A 19,201-nucleotide genomic window follows, 5' to 3' on the forward strand; every position below is an offset into this window, starting at 1 on the left:
GCTAAAGACTTCTGTGGTAGAAATCAATTTCTACCGAGTTCACAAGGTCAGCGAAGGAAAGTTAGTTCTTACTGAGTTCACTCGGTCTCCAAAGGATTTTGCAGAGTTTGCAGTGTTTACCAAGATTCACTTGGTTAACACTGGAAATCATTTTTGGAGTAGTGTTTACGGAGCTAGGTCAACCAATGAAGGATTTTATTATTTTGGGAAATAAAGTTTATTTGTTTCATGTAATGTTTGTAGTTGACTGATGTATTGTTTATTTAACTTGTAATTGAGCCGACTTGACAATTTGTAATGTATAAATAAAAGGTCAAGTTGTGAATTTTAAAGTATGAATGGATGAATGAATGTGCAAGCATGCAAATGAATTAATTGTGTGAAGGGGAAGTGTGAGTGAATTTTGAAGAAGGATCAGATATCCTTGTGATATATTAGAGTTCTATTTGATCAAAGAGGATCAATTGAAGCAGAGCAGAGATCTATATCAAAAAAGTTTAGTTGCATCTCATTTAGGTCACTAATTGTTACTATCTCACCATTCTAACAGTTATTCCTAAATCTCTTAATAGAGTTGGTTTAGTAGCTATTTTGTAAATCTTCTAACAAGGTGGACAGTTCTACTAAATTGTTCTAAAGTCATCTAGCAAGGCCACTCCTAGTAGGGTGATAAAATCCTCTAACAAAGTCACACCTAACAGTGTGTTTTCTAACCTTTAATAGTGTTGGCTCCTAACAGGGCTCACTTCAGAAGAGTGAAAATTTGTAGCTAGTTAATTGGTGATTTTTCCCATATTGGGTTTTCACATTAAATCTGGTGTCTCTTGTGTTCATGTTATTTTCTTTTGCATGCATGTTAATAATTGTGAATGCTTAAGATTGGTAACAAGTTAATCTACCGAGTTACAACATTTTTGTATGTAGCTACCAAATAACAATAGTAACTAGTTATTTAAGACATCTAAAGGATTTGTGGATTTATTTTTGTTGTAACTAATTCACCCCTCTCTTAGTTACTCCATCTATATTTCCAACAATTGGTATCAGAGCTTTTGGTGCTTAGAGGAAGGATTTCAAGGATCTAAGCAAAACATTAGGATGTCTTGAAAGAGGAAAATTCCAACGCTTAACATGGATAACTTTTTAGCATGGCAAGGTCTCATAAGACTCCATCTAGCTTCCATTGGAGACATAAGATTGAAATATCTTGATGAAGCATATGTAACTCCTTTTGGTACATTATCTACTAATGACATTGTTGAGAAGAAGACTCATAACACCATGATGATAGACATTGCATACACCCTAAGATATGAAGAATTTGATGATGTCAAGGACTACAAAACTACCTTTGAAATGTAGAACAAGCTGAAAGATATCTATGGAGGAGATGATAATGTGAGAAGAGCCAAAGAAAAATTTTAAGAGGATAATTTGATCAGATGAAGATGAGAGAGGCTGAAAACATTGCAAAATATGTTGAAAGAGTCAAAGCAAGTGTTAGTGCAATCAAAGCTTCTAGAGGAGATATCAAGGAGGAAACAGTTATAAGTAAAGTTCTTAGAACATTACTTCCCATTTATGCAATTAGAGTTTTTGCAATTCAAGAAAGAATATGTGAAGCAAATCATAAGATAAATTTAGAGGCCATAGTTGGAAGATTGACTACATTTGAGCTAGATAACTATGATAACTATGTTCTAGCTTCCAAGAACATTGAATCAGCATTTGAAGCCAAGCTTTCACTTAAGGAGAAAGGCAAGAAGATAAAGGATTCTCAGTCAAAAAGTGAAGAAGAATCAAAACAGAGTTCTGACAGTGATCTTGAGGTGGTTGAAGCTCTACTAGCAAAGAAATATTCTAGAGGAAAAGGAAAATACAAAGGTAAGGTTCCTCTAATCTATTTTTCATGTGAAAAAATTGGACATATTGCTGCTAGGTGCCCAAATAAGTAGAACCAAGATGAGAAGAAAGGTCACAAGTGAAATGGCAAGAAAGACTTCAAATCATTCAAGGATAAAGGTAAGAAAACATGTTTCATGGCTAAGGATTCTAATGATTCTGATGAAGAAGAAGATGAAATTTTTTGCATTGCTATTAAAGATGAGTTTGATAATGATGAGGAAATGGTACTTATCTCTCATGTGAGAAAAAATGATACATGGATCATAGATAGTGATTGCTCTCATCATATGAATGGTGATAAAACTAAGTTTGAACATTTTGAAGACTATGATGGTGGTAGTGTGAGGTTTGGTAATAATGAACCTTGTTGCATAAAAGGAAGAGGAAGAATCTCACCAACCAAAGAGCTTGTATGTGATAATGCATATTGGGTAGAAGGACAAAAACAAAATCTATTGAGTGTGGCACAGCTACTCAATAATGGATTCAAATTAAAATTCATGCATGGAAAAGCAAGAATGTTGGATGACAAAGGAAAGCTGATTGGATTAGGCACATAGACAAAAGGTAACTTGTTCTATCTTGAACTTTGTGAATGTTCATGTTTTATTGCTCAAGTTAAAGAAAGTTTGTTATGGCATGGGAGGTTGTTTCATGTGAACTTTGATAAGTTGGTGAAAATAAGTAAATTCAGGAAAGAAAGAGGCATTCCTAATATAAAGAAACCTAAGATTGGTCTATGCAAGAATTGTCAGATTGGTAAGATGGCAAAGACTGACTTTAAAAGTAAGAGTTATTAGTCTGAAGAAGTTTTAGAAATTGTACATACTGATTTGTGTGGACCTATTGGAATTGAAAGCTATATTGGATAAAAGTTCTTCATTCTTTTTGTTGATGATTACTCAAGAATAATGACTATCATGTGCCTAAGAGAGAATTCAAAAGCTTTTGAGAAGTTTAAATGCTAAAGTTGAGAAGGAAATAGGTAAAAGACTAAAATGTTTGAGGTCAAACAGAGGTGGTGAATTCATTTTCCATGAGTTCAATAACTTTTCCATTGAAAGAGGGATAAAAAGACAAGTATCGACACTTGGAACTCCTGAGCAAAATGGAATAGCTGAAAGGAGGAACTTATCTATCATCGACTGTGCAAGAACTTTAATGATTGAAAAGAGCATTGCTATCAAATACTAGAAGGAAGCTATCAACACTATAGTTCATACCTTGAACCAAATACAACTGAAGAAGGACTCATTCAAAACCCCTTATGAGCTATGGTATGGCTATAAACCCAATGTAAGTTACCTAAAAGTATTTGCAAGAAAATGTTACATTTTGAAAGAATCTAAAAAGGGTAAATTTGATGTGAAGGGTGATGAAGAAATATTTTTTGGTTATTCTTGTAAAAGTAAAGCATATAGATGTTTGAACTTGTCTACTCACAAAATCATAGAAAGTGCAAATGTGAAAGTTGATGAGTTTGCAAAAAGAACTCAAGAAGAAATCAAAAGGGAACCAGAAGACTACAGGAGATTTTTTTTTCATTGAACTTGATATGGTGCCAGATACACCCATCAATTAGGAATCTTCTACTCCTGAGTCTTCAGTAACCAAGTTGTAGGAAGTTCAAACTAAGCTAAAGGAAACTGAGTCACATTCTAATGCTACCGAGCCAATGGCTACCGAGTCTGAAAGACCCAAGAAATAGATAGAACAATGCAAACCTGAAGTTGAAGCGCAAGACGATGGAAATTAAAAGTGTTCAAAAGGCAAGGAACCTATATTAGCTAAGTATGTTAGGGGACATCATGCACCAGATCAGATCATTGTAGACAAATTTGAAGGAACTATGATAAGAAGTAAGTTGAAAGGTACTTTTTTACTTGCTAATGTTGAACAAAGAAGTGTGAAAGATGCATTAGAAAATGAAATTTGGATTGAGGCTATGAATGAAGAGATAGAGTACATAGAGAAAAAAAAAACATGGACTCTTGTACCCAGGCCTAAAGATAAAAATTTCATTGGAACTAAGTGGGTTTTCAGAAAATAGTTGAATGAAGATGGTAAGGTGTCAAGGAACAAAGCTAGATTGGTATGCAAAGGATACTCTCAAGAAGAAGGAATAGACTATGGAGAAACTTTTTCTCCTATTTCAAGATTGGAAGGTGTCAAGACCTTACTTCCATATGCTACATGTTAAGGATTTAAAGTTTATCAGATGGATGTCAAGTCAACATTTCTCAATGGTATACTAGATGAAGAAGTCTACATTGACCAACCTAAAGGTTTTGTTGATCTAGACAAGAAGGACATGGTTTGAAAATTACACAAAGCATTTTATGGTCTAAAACAAGCCCCTAGAGCATGGTCTAAAAGATTGCATAACTATCCTATTCAGATTGGTTTTCAAAGAACTAATGATAAGAGTAGCTTGTATATCAAGGAAGGGCCAAAGAACAAGATTTCTATGGTAGAAATATTTATGGATGATACTTTTTTCATAGGGAATGATGATCTTTGCAAAGAATTTTTAGAGAAAATTAACAAGGAATTTGAGATGTCAATGTTTGGTGAGATCAAATTCTTTGTTGATCTTCAAATTCAGCAGAGTAAGAATGCTATCTACATCACTCAATCTAAATATATCAAGGAGATACTGAAAAAATTTGGCATGGAAGACTGTAAACTAGTTGGGACTCCTATGTGTACTAGATTGAAACTCACCAAGGATGATGAATCAAAAGAGGTAGATCAGACATTGTATGGATCTATGATTGGAAAGTTGCAGTATGTAGTGCATACAAGGCCAAATATTGCCCTTGCAGCTAGTATTGTAGCAAGATTTTTAGCAAAACCAAGAGAAATTCACATGATGGAAATCAAAACGATCATGAGATATTTGAAAGGAATTAAAGATTATGGATTATGGTACAAATTTGGAGGTAATCTAGATTTGAAAGTGTTTACTGATGTAGATTGGGCAGGAAACATTGAAGATAGAAAGAGTACAAGTGGAGGAGCTTTCTTTCTTGGAAAGAGGTTGGTTTCTTGGACAAGTAAAAAGCAAAATTGTACATCCCAATCTACAATAGAAGCAAAGTATGTTGCAGTAGTAGTAAACTATTCTAATATTGTTTGTTTCAAACAATTATTGGAAGGCATGAAGGAGGGAATCAAAGAACCTGTTGTTATGTTTTTTGATAATACAAGTGCAATTAACATATCTAAAAATCCAGTGATGCATTCAAAAACCAAGCACATTTCAATAAAGTATCACTTTGTCAAAGAATTGGCGCAAGCTAAGGAGATCACATTGGAATATGTCCATATAAAAGAACAAATTGCTGACACATTCACCAAGCCTTTACCTAAAGATACATTTTTGTATCTAAGAGGTAAGTTAGGGGTCATTCCCCTATTTGAAGCTCACTAAAATGAAGTTTTAGTGATGCATCAATAGGTATCAAGTTAAAAATCTTTCAGTTGATGCAAAATAATTATTGAAATATTGCATATGAATCAGTACATAAGGTACATTTCTATTCATTTGGTTTGTGCTGTCTTTGGAATGTGTTGTCAAAGAGGGAGAGTATATTGTCATATCTTTTTGAAACTTGAATTTGTTTGTGAAGAGTTGATTTTTGTATAGATGCTATGTAATTTCTTCATAGAGAGAGATTACTACATTTTAAGAAGTCTGTGGAATGAAATTAAAGAGGGAGAAACATTCTATAAGAAAAAGACTTGTTTTAAAATTTCATTTTTCTATGACATGTTGTATTGCCATCAATGCCAAAGAGGGAGATTTTTGGATACAATTATTCAATTGTGTGTTGTCTTTGATGTTACACAAATGTCATATTAGTTATCAATTAGAGTCTACCAAGCTTAGTTGGTTAGCAAGGCAAAAGACAGAGTCTACCAAGCTCAAAAGGTTAGCAAAGTGAATTACAAAGTCTACCAAGCATTTCTAGAGGTTAGACTGTGAAGAGAGTTTTTACTAAGCTCACTCAGGTGTTGAAGGCTTCTATGGTAGAAATTAGTTTCTACCAAGCTCACAAGGTAGAAACTAGTGTGTATTGTTATTGCTTCCTCTAGCTTCATACTCAAGACTGAATCTTCTATCCTATCCTTCTCATTTTCATTTTTTTCTACTCCACCTTGTGGTTGCGATGTAGGTATAGGACTGGCTTCCTGACCTATTTGGACTAGTGTCCTTTCTTTCTCAATTATTCTAATTATTGGTACTAAAACATTTTGTACCTTAGTGTTGAGATGTGAAGGAACAATGTCCTTCCTTTGCTATACTACCATATTCATGGAAAATTACACCTCTATAAATTGAGGGGGGGCAATGGATAATGTTTGTGTTTTCTCCCCTATAGATGTCAATTCTACATTCTCAATCTTATCCATACTCACCAAATAGGATGATTGCATAGTTGTGCTTTGACGGTGGACCTAGTCAATATTTTCTACATATCCTCCTCTATTAGGGGATTGATGTTCTAAATGGTGGTGTCAGACACATCCTTAACCTTTACTATATCTTCTTGTGGATTGGCACTCAACATCTATACTTGTAGTACATTATGGTCTTGTTGTTGCTCTTCCTCCATTGTTGCCTCTATAGTGTCTTCCCCATGTACTTCCATCACAAATTCATCATTGGTTGCTTCAACAACCTCTTCTTCTTTATCTTCACCTACTTCCTTAGGTGCTTGCTCAATAGCCTTTTGAGTTGTCAGCCCATAAATTACCTTGCATAAATGTGTTCTCTACTGAAAAATCTCTTCAATTTTGTTCTATAGAATATTAAAGGCTTGATATTTTGGAGAAAATATTCCCTTATACTTGTTGATAGCCTTTGTCATTTTAGATTTTTCCAACTTTGGCATCACTCTTGCAAGTGTAGTCTCTCTAATATTTCTCTCAGTGGTGAGACTATACTACCACCTTTTCTCAACTCTATCTTGTAGGCTCTTGGGTAAAGAGTTGGCAATCTCAATTGGAGTTGCCATCATGGCATATATAGATTCTTATACTTTATTCATATGTATCTTCCCAAGTGTATCAAAATCAACATGTGTAAATCCACTTAAATTAGCAATATTTTATATATTTTCACACAAGAAGTCCAAAATTAGAAGAGGAACTATGACTTACCACTTTGAACTGGTTGTTGTCATCTAATTTGGTCCTCTCCTCATCTAATTCAGCTGGGGCAATACACTTCCTTCTTTTTTTCTGCTCAAGTTCATCTTCTTTTGTAGTCGTACTAGCTCTCTTGCCTTTAGGTTTTTGAACCTCCTGAGTATTCTTGGCAATAGATCTTGTGCTAGCACTAGTAATAGGAATTGTAGGCTTTTTTTGTGAAGGTTTCACAACCTTTTTAGGTTTTCTTGTTGCTTACTTCTTTTCTTTTTTCTTCTTTTCTTTTGTGGCAATAGGTTCTTCATTGGCTTCTTCTCCCTCAGCACCTTCATCAAATTATGCTTCTTCTTCTCCTTAGTTCTCACCTTGAGCCTATGTGAGAGCAAGTGGTGCTTGGGTAGGTGCATCTTCATCATCTTCATTATCTTCCTCCTCTTCATCTCCTTCTACCCCTTTGCCAAATTGCTCATGAGTTTCTACACAAGCTTATTCTTCTTCCTCATCACAGAAGTTGTCTTCAAGTCCACTGTGATCTTTGACTTTGCTAGATCATAGTTTCCAAAAGTAGTAGCATTCTTATCTACTTTTTTTGTCAGTAAAGTAGTGATGGTTGTAGATGGCTCATCAACATTAATCTCAAAAGGCAATGGCGTAAGCTATCCCACCCTTGGAACAACAACTTGGGCATATGTAAAATCATCATCAACTAGAAAATAAACATCATTAAAATGCTTCTCAACTAGTGACACTAGAATCCTTAGTCTTTGTTTCATTGAGTAGTTATCACAGTCTCAAAACTATCTCCAAGTTTCTCTATAAATTCACCAATCTGTACTACAACTGACCTGTTAGTCTTCAAAGATACTTTCCCAAATGAGGGAAAACTATTTTGCACATAGAAAAATATACAAAAAATTATTGAACCAAATTTGCATTGTTCACTCTTAGTCTTTCTTATGGCTCCCAAGTTTTTTGAAAACTATTGGAGTTGTAACTTGGCAAGGTCATAAGAATGGTCTTTCTTTACTATCTTGTAATCCAAATCCATAGCCACAAATGGTACACTGTTCAAACTATTGGATTGAAAGAACTTATGTGCAATAATTATCACAAAAAAATCAATTAGGTGATCAATAATTATGGCTATGGTCATCCCTCTCTTGTTTCATAATGCCCCTATATTCTTTTCAATTGTCTCTTTTGCATTACTCCTCATTGTCTTAGGTCTTTCTAGGATAAGATACCCTACAACTCTCTAAATAATCCTTTGTGATTTTGATAGGGCCATCCTCCAATTTTATAGAATTGTCATGAATTCTACTAAGCAAAATCTTAATCCAATCTATTCTAAACACATTTGGAAAATCTAGGGCACAGGTTAACCTTTTTCTCTCTACAACCTTGTATTCCTCTTTCAATATTTCATTATCACATAATTTTCAATATAACTCTATTATCTCTATGTCTCCAATGCTTCGTACCTTACAAGAGTAGCAACACCTTACATCTTGTATTATCAAAACTTGTGGTGGTATCATAGATAACACACTAGATGGGTCTCCTTTATATGCAATGTCAAGAATTTCCTAGAAATGTGGTTGGTTGATCTCACTATTGACCAATTGAACATTTAAAACTTCCTTTCATTCCTTAACCATAGTAGCAGAAGAGCTAGATTCCATAATAACTAACTAGGGTTTTCAAAAAATTCAAACAACGTAGCTTGGCACATGATAAATACCTTGAAAAATATGATGTCTAGTGTTGAGTAGTAGTTGAATTCACTATGCAAACACTTGAATCAATTTCTCCAATTCACCTTCATATCTTCGTGCTCTCTTCAATCTCGAATAATTGTAAATGAGTCAAAAATTGACCATATAGCCCTTAAAACTTTGTAATAAATACTCAATCCTTACATAGTTGTAAGCTCAACTCTAATAGAAATTTGTGACTCCCTTGACTTCCATGTAATTCCTTCCACACTTGGAAACCATAGTGAGCTTGACAAACACTATCACCTTCAATAGCTTGGAAATGACTAAACTTTCACTCGATAACCATAGTGAAACTTTTCATGCTCAGTAGTAATATGAAAACTCATAGATTTCTTCTATGTTCTATCCAATACTTTTCATCTTACTTTATGCATATATGATCTTTTCAAAACTGACTCCTTGGAACTAATGTATACTTGAACTTTGAAATATCAATCCCACACATACCTCTTAATTTCCTAGTTGGGGATGGTGTGATCACTTGATACATTGGATGAAGTGATCACATCTAAGCTTGATGCACAACAACCTTCCTTTTTCTTCCATGTCTTGTTCATCTACACTTTGACTTCTTCAAGATCAACCTTTCCTTTTCCTTTATTGAATTCACTACTAGGTTCTTTTGACCTTGTTGGAAAATTTCTACTAATGTAACCAGTCTCCAAACAACTAAAACATGTAGTTTGACTCAACCATCTTTGGTAGTTGCTTTTGAAATGTGTTCTAGTGCAATTTTTAGAAACATTTCCATACTCTTGATAATAGTGAGAACTATACCTTGTATTGTAATCCCAATTGTAGGATCTACCAATATGTTTTACCTTGGCTTACTTGTTTGATGACCAATTAGGCTTTGATTTGCACTCAAATGCTCTACATCCATACTTCTTATAGTTGTAGTAGTAACCTTCAAATCTTTTTGTTCTTTATGTATTTCTCTTGCATTCATGCTCCTGGTGTCCTTGTTTGTTGCACTTGTGGTAGTTACCCATGAATTTCTTCTTAGGGTTTTGATTTTCATTATTGCTCTTGCAAAAACATTTGTTGTATGACCTATCTTACCACAATTATGAGAAGTAGGTTTTTAGTTCTTACAATTTTTGCTTCTTTGTTCACCATTTTTAGATAATTCTCCTTCTTTAGTACTGGTATAACCCAATCACATAGTATCACTTTTAGATCTAGGAGATCACATCAATTTCTAAAAATACTTGATGGCTTCACTAGGTCTATTGAAAATTTTAGCAAATTCTTTTTCTCTTTTCAAATCATTTATAAGTTTTTCATTCTGTAACTTCAATGTTGTGATCTCAATATCTTTTCCATTCTATAACTTCAGTGTTGTGATCTCAATATATTTTCCATTCAATTCATGATTGAAAATCATCATTTGGTTCAATGTTTCTAGTTACATGTGAGCAATCCTATTCACCTTTGATGTCTTCTCTTCCAGCCTATTGGTCAATATCCTTTTGTCATCTTCAATCATGAATTTTTCTTCTTCAGCTTTCTTTTTTTGCTTGGTCACCTTACATAGAAATATTGATTGGACTTATTGTTCTATCTTAAGATTTTTGACCTCTTTAGTTAGGGCTCCATTCTTTTCCATCATATTTGTAACTGTTGCATCAAATTCACTTGTGTTTCCATTTGTAAACAATTCGGTAGTGTCAATCTCTTGGTGTTATGTGTCATTCTCTTCAATAGCTATCCCTTTCCTTCTCTTCAATGAGCACTTCAAATCATCTTTGGCTTCATTTAGCTACTGTAGGGCAAGATAGATTTCAATCTTTTGATTCTCAATAGTCTTTCCCAACTTGTAGAATTCCATCTCCAAGATCTTTCCTCAAAACAACAAAGCTTTCCTTTCTAGAGAACCAATGTTCTAATACCAATTGTTGGAAATACAATAGGGAAATTAAACTCTAAGAGGGGGTCTTCAAAAATTTAACCATAAAATTATTCATTGATACATCCATCTCACAATTTGCATGTAAGCTATAATAGTTAGCTAAACATATTCATCCATAGCATAAAAGAAAATAGAATTCAACATATATATGACACAAAATATTTGGTTACCCAAAAACCCTCCAATGAGAAGGTAAAGCTAGGGTGGGGATGACACCCACAAATCTCCACTACTATAGCAATAAAGTGTATCCAATGAAGGCTACAATATTTCATAAACTATGATCTACCCTATGAAAGGTATGCCCTATTAAAGGGTTACAAGATTGTTAGAGCTAACCTTGTTAAATGATTTCAACACCCTATTATAAGTGTGCCTGATTAAATGGCTTAAAACTCACAATGAAGTAACCACATTGTTAAAGGATTTCAATTGATTCAATTGCTAGAATGTATCGGCAATGATCCTGTGGTTAGCACTCTACTACTAAATAACATATCACCTCTTTCCTGATGTGTACTTGATCCTCATTGATTAGATGTATCACTTCTATCCTCTAATTCCTTTCCTATGTTCTTCTCTAACTAATTCTACAATGCATCTCAATTCACAACTCCTTAGCCATTGTGAATACTCTATTTGTTCATGCAAACTTATCTCTTCGCTCCTATACACATACAATGTTTAGGGTTTTACCTCTGTAACAAGACCTAGGTGACTTAGGGTTTGGTATGACTCAATGATTGTGATTCACCCATTTTTTTACTTAAAACATCTCTTCAAATAATTGGTTGCGTGTATTACATAGGGATACTCAATAAACATTCATCCTTATCATCTATAATTGCAAAACTATCCTTAAGTTGGCTCAAAAATGGTTTACATAGAAGTCTGTGCCATAAAAAACAACTATTTCCAAAATTGTTTACTTAGCACTTGAAGTGTAACATGCTCAGCATTCATTGATCACTCGGCATCTAAATGACTTATCATCTACTATCTACTCAACACTTGAGTGACTTAGGACTTACTAGTTACTCAACATATATTGTATAACTCTCACTCAATATATACTATCTGAAAACTTATGCTCGGCATACATTACATGTTTGACATGAACTAAGAAAATGACTTAAGTGTATTGTCACTAATATGTCAAAACCAATATGAGATTAATAGAAAAATTATTTTTGTCTACACATGAATGCACCTTATTCTATGTAAGAGGAATATTCTATTTTCAAAATATTTTTAATTCTCCTCGACACATTTTTTGTCTCTTAAATTCAACCATTGATCTTGATTAGGTGAGTTTCTTGTGGACATGGATCACTCAAGATGTATTCTCCACCCTTGATTAAGTCTATTTTGCTTCTTAATCTCAACCATCTATTTTTCTTTAATAAAGAGGGCTCTCTCCTCATTCTCCATCCCTTATGCTTTGTACTAACATTATGTTGTAGGATTTCTAGGTGACTTTGGAGCTTTGAAGAACTTGGAGTATTCTTGCACTCTTCCATTTTAGCTTATCTCTCATTCTACTTGCATTATGATATTTATAGTTTAGCTTTCTTTGTACTCTAGATTAGTTCACATAGCTTAAATAGAAAGGCTATGTAATACTCTCATTTTGCTAGTTTAGCTTGCATTTACATCTTTTATTTAGCTTGCATTGCATTTGCATATTGATTATTGGATACTATCATTCTTTATCTTATTTTTGAATCTCTCATTCTATGGTGCACCTTGCTAGGGTTACATGGCTTGGTTTATTTGAGAGCCACCATACTTCTATTTGCACCTTTGTATGTCATAGATATAGAGCTATAAGATTCCTCTTGAGATGTTCTCTTTCATGGGTATTCTTGAGAATAAGGTTTTATAGAAGCGTGTCCACATTTTTGGCATACATTTTTGGTGTCCACCATGGGGCTAGGACCAGTTTCTAGCTCTACATTCTCATATTTACCATTTATTTATTTATTTTATTTTTCTGCATTTATAGAAAAAATAATGCTTTTGCATAGCATTTTGGCACTTATGCACTCTATTTTAGTGGTTCTAGAAGTTTTTGCAGTGCACTTGAATAGTAAAATAACATTTTTTCTTAGTCTTTTAGTGCATTTAACAAGTTTTGTAGCACTTTTGCATATTTTCTAATTTTTTGGTAACTTTTGTCTACAGGGGATTTCAACGCATTTACAAATTCCTACAGTGCATTTGAGAATTTTAGTAGCACATTTGATGATTCCTTCAACTCTTTTTCACTTCTATAGCACTTATGAGAATTTGTGTTGTGCATTTGAGCATTTTTGTAGCACTTTTGAACATTCTTGCAACACATTTGCTTATTTCTATAGTGCATTCACTTTGCATATTGCTCTATCCTTTCTATGAGGTTTTTTGCTGTGTTTACAGGTGCTTTGGTTCATTTGCATTCGTTTTGTAGTGCATTTACATATTTTTGTAGCACATTTGCAACTTTCTGTAGTGTATTTGCAACTTTAGCACATTTTCAACTTTCTGTAGTGTATTTGCAACTTTAGCACATTTTCAACTCTTTGCATCACATTTGAATGTGTTTGTAGAACATTTGAAAGTTTCTATAGATTATTTAATAATTTATGGGTGCATTTGAATGTTTCTATAGAGAATCTGAAAGTTTTTATAGAAACTTTGAATGTTTCTAAAGAGCATTTGGATGTTTTTGTAGTGTATTTGAATGTTTGTGTAGAGCATTTGAAAGTTTTTGTAGAGCACTTGAAAGTTTCTATAGAGCATTTGAACGTTTTTATAGAGCATTGGAATATTTATATAGTGCATTTGCATATTCCTCTAGTGCTTTTGAATAATTATGTAACACAATTACACAAAAGTGTTTTAAGTAACTTTTTAATCATTCAACACATTTTGTGGTGCTTTTGTTCTCTATTTCAGCAATACCGCACTTTTACTACCTTTGTAGTGCTTTTACTACTTTCTATAACACTTTTCAGGATTTATATAGCACTTTTACCCTATTGTGCATTCTTAGAGAATAGATTGTTTTTATTTAGATTATCTAATATTTTGATGGGTCCTACCACTAGTTTTGTAGGATTTACATTTATTTTTCATTATCCTTTTGATGCCCTAACCTTGTGGTTTGGTAGGGATTTATTTCTTTGCTAAAGGAAAAAATACAAACAAACAAAAAAGGGATGCTTACGATGTTGCGAGGTTTCCCAAGCTAAAAAGAAAAAAACATGTTTTTTTGTCTTCTTTATTTTATTTTATTTTATTTCATTTTAATTGTTGGTAAGAGAGTATGCTCTTCACCTTTTAGGTGAATTAGAAATGTTGACCCTCCATTAATTCAAGAAAGAGGGTGGCATACTCCACTCTTTAGTGGTTTTAATTAATATTTTGTAGTGTGTTTGGAGGAAACATTTGGGAGAGGGAGAGTATGCTCTCACCTTTTAGGTGAACTATAAATATTGACCTCCTTGGTGTGGATCTATTTTTTTAATCTCCTAGTGATATTTGACCTTTAGAGGGCCTTCCATTAGTGGAAAGATATCAATAGGAATGACCCAAGGTGGGAACAAGCAAAACCTAGCTAATTTGACCCACTATAATCACAATCTTCTTGACAAAGTTAAAAACCTTGGGGGGGGTGTAAAATTTGACTTCACTTGGTGAGATTACTTATGGTATTGGGACTATGAGGACATCATTAGTTGGGTATGCTTAAGGAACCCTTGTGTTTGCAAGTTCTGTTATTACATCCATGTCAGGAACAAGGGGGTGTTGCAAACAAAACCCTTACTAGACACCTTAGCATTAGAGGTCACCCTATTTTTTTGCTCAATATCTTGGTGCCAAGATTTCATCCCAAGATTTCACTCCCTCTGATCCTAGTGGACTACCCATAACCTTGACCATAGGTAGTGTTGTCACAAAAGCTTGCACCCTTGCCTAAAGTTTTTACCTAAAGGAAACCTTCTAAAACATGGAAACAATCTCCAAGTTGTGGGACTTGAACTATGAGATCGAGTCTTTGGAGAAGGTCGAATTCCTTACTATCAAGCTACACCTAACTACTCTTTGAGAGGAAAAGGGAGAAGGAATGCATGAAAATAAACTACCTAACCTAATCTAAAAGGGGTGATGTACCAAATTAGTTTTTTCATGCATATCTCTACCTAAAAATGCATTATTCATCAAGATAACTTCAAAATACATTGATTCAACCTTTGTATTAATCCAACAATTACATATAGATCAAAAGCTCAATGAAATTCCATGAGGAAGGAAATTCACTTTATAACATTCAAAGGTAAGAGTAGATATTGTTATGTAGATTGAAGAATGAAAACAAAACACTGACAGAAGCAAGAGGATTTTGCACTAATATTGGTGGGAGAATAAGGTAAAGCAAAATATTGCATTCACTCATAGACAAAAGGAAATTATAATAGTAGAGTATAGAATATTGTTGTTATAGAATCATAGAAAAAATGACCATCCCTAAGAAGGGTTACAAAAAAATTTGTTATAGTGTAAGCATAACTCAGATAGCTTCTACCCTAAGGCAAAACACAACAATCACTACAAATCTACAAGAGACCTAATAATGGTACACATCCAGATGCAGGAAAATCATATTATTCATGAGATAGAAGCATGAGAAAATAGAAATGGCAGCCATTATCATTTTAACTAGGTAGATGGATAATTAGGCAATGAGGGGAATGCCCCTTTTACATTTATTAGGCATGGGTAATGTCGAAGAGTGGTTGTGGATGATCAAGAAGATTAGATTTTCTATTTAAAAGTAGTTACTTTGTTATCAGCATGCCAAGTCAGCCATGTCATCAGTCAACTGGAGTCAATCCTCAGGCTTCACCACATGGACCAATCATATTTTATCATTCTTCCACCCTACCAGCATTCAAACTTATGTTGACTCGCATCTTGACCCTAGTTGTAGCTTTGCCACCTTTTATCTTAACTAACTATTTTACCTTGTGAAACTACAAACTCAATCAAACTAATCGTTATCGTTTCCTCGTAGCTTGTCTTCAACATTTTTTACTAACTGTTACGGCCTAGTGACTGCATGATTCTATTCCTTTGTATTCTTGTCAAGGTTTTCCTAGCTAACATCAAATGTTAGTGACCCTGCAAAAATGAACCTAAGAAGCACTCCTACTTGCCACTTAGGCCTACTAAGACACATGTCAACCTTTCATTATGTCACTATAAATAATGAACTTGTATCTTTGGTTAGCGACATAATGATGATCGTTGATCTTAGATTTGATCGATGGTGTTAGTTGAAATCTTCAAAAACCTAGTTCAGTTATACAAAGACTAATTAAATAGGAACACCTGCCATCTCCTTGGAAATCCCTTCAAGCAACAAAAGGAAGTGGCCCACTGAGACACATGGCACACTATCATTATGTCGATGCGACTAAAGGTCTAGAAACTTTCTAAAGCGACATAATGATAGCCATAAATCCTTCTTCAAATCAATGGTCCCTTATATCTTAACCGATTACGAGCATGACTCAAAAGGAAAAGGCCCCACCTAAATGCATGTCACATTGTCACTATATCATTATGGAAAATAGTCATGTAACTTTTGATCACAACAATGCAACGTCTGTAGATCCTGGAAGATTGGAAGGATGAGAAGATGCAGGCTCGTTGGGATCTATCTAACACACGACCACTTGTAGACTCAGGATATAAAATATAACCCAAGGTTTTAAATATATCTTTTATAACATTTTCCCATTTGAATATTTAAAAATATGACTATTGGCCATGCTTGACATGCAAAACTCAAATTTTGGTGGAAGGGAAAAAAATTGGCTAACAATTTTGGCAACTCAAAGGGGATATTAGCCTGCTAAGTATATGACTAGTGAGCTTAAGCATCCATTGGGCTATGGAGTCATAAAAACCTTAGATCTACTTTGCAAAAAAAATGGAAATACTGAAGAACTGCAAGCATTACAACTACAAAATAAGGAAAAATTTTCCTCCTATGCAAACTCAAGACTTTCTATCTCCAAAAGAAATAGCATGTGCTCAACGATTCTTGGAAAATTGGAAACTAACGAAATATATACAAAAAACCCTAACCCTCTCTAGAAGGAAGGTTTGAGCTAAATTCTATTGACTGGAATTGATAGGATATCACCATTAGGCCAGGATAATTGGAAGGCATTGGCCTACTTACAACTAGTGATAACATAAGATCCACTCCAGATAGCATCAAATTTGGAGTGCCTACCTAGTTTGGCTCTATCTACATCCCACTTAAGGACAACATCTCCCTCTCTAAAAATCCTAGCTTCGGCCTTCTTGTTAAATGTCTTTATGACATGTTGTTGATGTATCTCAATGGTCTATATAGCGTGTTGTCTTTTTTCTTTTAGCTCCATTAGTTCTACCATCCTGATGATCATGGCATCATGTTCAACTAGCTCAAACTGATGAGCTAATTCAAGAGAGGGGAACTCAAAGGAAATAGGAAGTTTGGCCTTTCTCCCATTTACCAACATGAAAGGCGAATTCCCTATTGCTCTCTTAGGTGTGATTTTTTCAGCCCAAAGGGCAATTCTTAATTTTAAATGCCAACACCTTTGGTTTTCTTTGGTTGTCCTCCTCATGATTCTAATCAAGTTCTTGATAGAGGACTCAACCAAGACATTTCCTTGGGGATAGTAATTTTCAGATGTACTCAAATATATTCCATTATCAACTACTCAAGAGAAAATGTGAGCCCCAATGAAGGACTTAGCATTGTCTGATATGATTGTTGAATGAGTACTAGACCTAGTAATAATTCCATCAAGGAATCCAACAACTAAATTCTCTATGTCATCCTTCAAAGCTATTTCTTTTTGTCCATCTTTTAAAATAATCAATAGCAGTTAAGATCCACTAGTGACCAGAGCTAGAAGGTGGATTGATTGGACCAATAAAATCTAGCCCCCATTGAGAAAATGGTTGATCAACCTGAATGGGACGTAGAGGAAGAGCTACTAACCTTTGTTTACTTGAGAAGAAGGCCCAATTCTCACATTTCCTTATATACCTATAACAGTCATCAAACAAAGTTGGCCAATAATAACCAACTCTCAAGATCTTCATAGTTGTTGTCCTAGCCAAGAAATGGCCACCATCAGGACCATTATAAAACTCCTTGGCCATCCTATTTTTTTGATCAGTACTGATGCATCTCAATAGGGCTTCATTGAAATATTTTCTAAAAAGAATCATGTCCACTAGGACAAAGGAGATATATTGCAATTTGAATTGCCTTCTTTTAGCTCTATCTAATCCTTATGGATATCCTCCTCCTAACAAGAAGGTTGTTATGTCCTACATCCAATTGTTTAGATTCTCATCTCCTCTTGGTTTTTCATCTATCAATACTAGGGCAACCTCCTTGGTTGGCTCCAGGGATGAAATCATATGTTCAGATAGTCCTTTACCTTTGATAAGCTTGGTTATCTTGATATCTATGTCATACTTCATGACCTTAGTGATCCATCCAACCCTCTTTTTTATTGATGTTTGTGTTTAAAAGAAAGTCCTTCACACTTGTATGAGGAACCAGGAGTTGGATCCTATTGTGAGACAAAAGATGCCTGAATTTCTTTAGAGCTCTTATGATAAAGAGGACCTATTTTTCCACATAATTGTACTTATCCTAATAATCCTTGAGCCCTTCACTGAAAAAGGCTATATGTTGTTCTTCATTTACATCATTTAATTGAGTCAAGACTGTTGAGATGCTTGACTCACCCCCTAGAGTGTAGAGAATGAAATCCTTATTAAAATTGGGATTGAAAAGGGTAGGATTTGATGCTATTGTTACCTTAATCTCCTCAAAACTAGCTCTCCCTTCCTTTTTCTAGGTGAAGACCATAGTCTTCTTTAGCATAGTTGTAAGGGGCTTGACCATTGTAGCAAGATTAGGGATAAATATTCTTACAAATTTGATTCTACCATGGAAGCTTTGCAGCCCCTTCTTATGAGTAGGAAGTTGGAGAGAAAGGATTTCTTTTGTTCTCTCTAGATCAATAGTCAAACCCTCTTTAGACACAATATGTCCAAGCAACTTCCCTTGGTTAGTGGAAAACACACACCTGCTTGGATTTAGGGATACACCATATTCCCTACATTTGATGAACACTTGCCTCATATTACCAAAATAATCTACCACATTCTTCGAGTAGATTGTTAAGTCAACAAGGTAGACCAACACAAATCTTTCAAGCATATTCTTGGAAGCCATTTCCATTGCCTTCTGAAAAGTAGCACCTGCATTGGTTAGTCCAAAAGGCATCTTTCAATAGGCATAAGTACCCCATGTAGTAGTGAAAGTAGTCTTATATCTATCAAACTCTTGAACTAGTACTTGTTTATACCCTGAAAACCCATCTAAGAA

The sequence above is a fragment of the Cupressus sempervirens genome, chromosome 3 (genome assembly GCF_028749045.1).
Source record: "Cupressus sempervirens isolate cs-2001-9-10 chromosome 3, ASM2874904v1, whole genome shotgun sequence".
Taxonomy (NCBI): Eukaryota; Viridiplantae; Streptophyta; class Pinopsida; order Cupressales; family Cupressaceae; genus Cupressus; species Cupressus sempervirens.